Below are 4535 nucleotides of genomic sequence, written 5' to 3'. Positions count from 1 at the left end.
TCACTCATGGGTATAATACTTCTTCAAATATGCTAATTTCACTCTTTGCTCCATGTGGTGACATTTTTACTCTTCTCATTACTAACATTTGCCGTATTTAAGGTGTGGAAATCTCTTCTTCCTTTAACCTCATTATAATGTAACAGCAGAGACTTGAATCATCATCAGATTGGGTAAATATGTATTCAGGCATGTTTGATTTTGTTTTTCCTTTTTGAAACTTAAGGCATATATACAAATTGTATTTTGCGGACAGTAGTAAAAAGTTTGTTAAAGAAGGGGTTAGTTTCCTAACTAGTAAAAACTTGGTCGTTTTCCAGTTTGCCCATGTAAAAATAATTCAGAGTGGATGCTACTATCTGGGTGTATCAACATGGGATGGTTTACTACGCATTAAACTAATCTAATGCGCAGTAAGGCATCAGCGTCTACACATGTACGGGACTTACTGTGAAGTAAATCAGGTTAATGCATTGTTTGCTAGTGCCAACAAATACAGGTACTAGATTAATGTTGCATTAGCTACTGCGCAATAGTGCACATGTAGCACTGACCGCAAACAATTTGCTTCCAGTCAGCCTAAGCATCAGGAGGCCACAGGGAATGGGGGGAGCTGTCCACGGCTCTGGTGCTGCTCAGCTCCCCGCAGGAGGCAGGAGCTGAGCAGCACCGCGATAGGGGAGCTTTTTGTCCCTGGTCCCGGCGCTGCTTGGTTTCCAGCTCCCCCTAGGCACGGGTGGGGAGTGGGAGCCGACTGAGGTGTGTGCTGCATGGGCAGTGGCAGGGCTGAAGGGACAGAAAGCTTCTCCATTGCCTCAGCCCTGTTGCTGCCTGCACAGTACATGCCTCAATTGGCTCCTGCTCCCTACCCGTGTCTGGAGGGAGCCAGGAGCTGAGCAGTGCTAGGACCAGGGTGAAATGCTGGGGGCGGGGAGGAGTTCTGGGACTGGCGGGGGAGCCACAGGAAGGAGCAGTGCTGCAACTGGGGATGGGGAGGGAGACACGGGGAGAAGAGCACTGGGGATTGGTGGGGTGGGAGATGCAAGGGGGAAGCAGTGCCAGGGATTGGCACTACTTCCTCCTTGCATTTCCCTCTGCTCCCCAGGTCCCAGCAATGCTTACCCCTCCTCTCAGACATGGGGTATCACCCCAAGCCAGTGCCCCCAAGTTGGGCTGTGATCCTGAGCTGTGCACAGCTGGGAGCTGTCCCCCACTCCCAGACATCTCCCCCCTGCTCCTTGGAGCCCAGGCTTGACCCCTGAAGAAAATTCAAGCACATTAATTACACATGTAGATGTGCCCTCTGTGTCTTAAAACTTGTCATACACTATCTGCAAAAGAAGTTGTAGTGCATACTTTCATGTTTGAATCATGATTGCTTGGTTTGAGTAGCAGTTCTTATGTGGGGGTCCTGTTTTAGGAGAGGGCAATAGGGATCTTCTAAGATATGCCGAATTTCTGTGCATTAATCATTTCCAGACTTCTAATGACAGGTATGAATTTTATTCCAAATAAAAACAATTCACGCTGGTATTTTTGATTGAAGCCTCCTTCAGGGATGCAAGAAGTAACAAGAACCTGAACCCCTCACATACACAGACATTATTTGAGGTGCAGTTAAGTTTGAAGAAACTATTAGGGAACTGAACACAAGCTAATTTTACAGCTCTATCAACAAATATACAACAGCAACAATATTCAGAGCCCAGTAAATGCTGAGTTAAGGTGGTGCTTGTCAAGGATGGCATCCACATTTCTCTTGTCCCCTTCAAGGTGTCAGCTACAACCTTTCTCCTTTGCACACAGAGGATGCTCCACAGCACATTGCTTGAATCCTGCGTGTTATGGAAGTGACTTCCTTTTGTTGCAACCCTTTTCTTTTCAAGCCACTGACCTAATGTAATGTGAGCAGCTGATCGAATCACATCTTTTGCTGAAGAGTGGGGAACCATTTCTTTCCAGGTGCTGTTGGTCTAATTGGGAATTTGAAAGCTTTTTTTTTTTTTTAACCTGTGCTCTGTGTAGAAGAAAGAAGCTTTATAAATTGACAGTATTTCTATGGCTCTGTGCTCCAATGATTTGCTGAATCAAGGCATATATGTTTTAATGTTTAAAATATTTTGTTTTGTGGCCAGTGGTAGAATGAAATTCTTATGGACAGATAAAGCAGTATAAACCTCTGATTAGATGGTAGAGAGATGGTAGTTTATGTGCCTTGGTATAGAATGTGATGTTTTTGGTGGCCGTGTTGGTCTGAGACCAAAAAAATGCAAAACTCTAGAACTCTTGGTTCAGAGATGATACCTTTTATTAGACCAACTAAGAAATCGTAAACAATTATCTAGGCAGAAATGGACCCAGGGGACCAGACTTCCACCTTCGGCTTCCTCAGTGCAAAAATGAAATTTATTTTCTATCTGTGGGGACTTTTTACTATCTTTAATTTTCCCTGAGCTTGAGGAAGGGTGTGTGTGCCCAAAAGCTTGAAGAAAAAGATAATTTTTTTGCGATTTCTTAGTTGGACTAATAAAAGGTATAATCTCTGAACCAAGAGTTCTAGAGTTTTGCATGTCTTTTGGTATAGAATGGCAGCTTTCACTTTTCTTTCCGTATTTCTATTGTTTGGGGAAGGGGATTTTTGCTTTTGAACTGTAATGCACTTGAAACGTGTGCACTAAAACTGTGGTGCCCAACCTTTTGGCCCTGTGTGCTGGATGAGTCATACGGATTGGGCCACAGTCTTTCATGCTGTATTACAGCCATGGCAGATCAGGGCCTGGCCCTTGCTCCCTGTAAACCACTGGGATCTTGTGCACAAAGCCCTGTCATCTGGCCCACAGTGCTTGGAAATTTGGCAATGGGGGAGCAGTGGTTGCATTAATTGCAGCTGTTTCCCTTCCCCTTACCTGTCCCCCCACTCAAATTTCCAGACCTTTGGAGAGCCTCACAGGCCAGATCACACTGCTCTGCAGGCTGGATGTGGCCCACAAGCCAGGGGTTAAGCATCTCTGAACTAAAGGGAAGTAGCCTTGGCTAATGACAACAGTTCCTCAAAGTTTGGAGTTCAGTGAGCTTTGGTGGTTGAAAGAGTCTCAGAACTTCAGCATTCATCCACCAAAGCACTTTTTCAGGCATACTAATATACTGACTAACATTGCTCTTTGAACTATTTTGAACAGCAGAATGCAAATCAGCAGTGCTGGGTCATTAAGGCAACTTCAAAATGGAAACTTTAGCTGGAAAAACTCAGGATGTTCACAACTTAATGGGCAATGTTCAGGCAGACTTGTCCCTAACATTGTTTTGCAAAACCAAATGGTAAGAATCAAAATAAAATATTTGAAATGGCTTTTCATAAACACGAAATCTATTTCATTTTGGGCAAGCCAGGCATCATTAGTTGCTAATATATAAGACTAGAAAGTGAAATGAACTAGGAACTGATTCAAAACAAATTAAATAGTTTAGTCTTTTTTCAGGACACAAGAAGAAGGTAAATAGAAAATGGAAAGAGATGTAATAAACAATGGCCATTAGAGTTGCTATTTTAATATTTAAATTAAAGTAATGCCCAAGGCCCTAGGGCCTAGTCAGAATAGGTGCCCTTTGCTGATGCATACTGTAGAAACCTCTCTGAAGATCCGTACAATAGATTTTTTAAAAAGTGTTTTGTACTTATAACCTAAGTTATTCAAAAATTTTTTTTCTTGTAAAAAATATATATAATTCCAAGCAGGACTTTTATTCCTTTAAGAATCTATGCTGCATTACATATTAATGATGATGCACACCCTGTGTATCATTTATTATAGTAATAAACTAAGATGTGTTTATGTGAACCACTGCCCCTTGCTGCACACACACACACATAGATTCTTCCTATTGTAAATATATATAACATGGGTATTTAATTTAAGCTCAAGTGGGACGTATGTAGCTGACTTTTCTTGCCGATAAAACATTGGGCCAGCTAGTGCATCCCAAAGCATTCTGCACATGGTGGGGAAGGGGAGTGGAGGGAGACCATGCTCCCTACAGGTTTGCTAAGCCCATTACCAATGGCATACGTTATCCTTAACAATGGATCTCAAGGCTGATTCTTAGCATGGCAGGACACCTTCGGGTACCTGCTTGCAGCAGGGCACCTGTGGTGCCTGCCACTCAAAGGGTCTGATTAAGCAGCAGAGGCAGTCTGCAGGTAGCTGCACTCCCCGATCAGGAGTCACATGGTCAGAAGGAGACTGCCTGATTTGGGAAGAGGGCTCAGTTGCTAGCAATAAGAGCAGGCTTGAGCAGTAAAGCCAGCATCAGTTGTTGCAAGCAGCCGGAGGCAGAACATCACCTGGTTGGAGCTGCTGCTCGGAAACACCCAGAGGATAGGGTAGGAATTATGGGGGTGGCAGCAGGTTCCTGGTCCTGGGATATAGTTTCATAGTTGGTCGGGTCAGAAGGGACCTGAGCAGATCATCAAGTCCGACCCCCTGCCATGGCAGGAAAGAGTACTGGGGTCAAACAACCCCAGCAAGGTGTTCATC

Source organism: Crocodylus porosus, unplaced genomic scaffold (genome assembly GCF_001723895.1).
Source record: "Crocodylus porosus isolate Cpor-Errol unplaced genomic scaffold, CroPor_comp1, whole genome shotgun sequence".
Lineage (NCBI taxonomy): Eukaryota > Metazoa > Chordata > Crocodylia > Crocodylidae > Crocodylus > Crocodylus porosus.
This window is presented reverse-complemented; position numbering follows the sequence as displayed.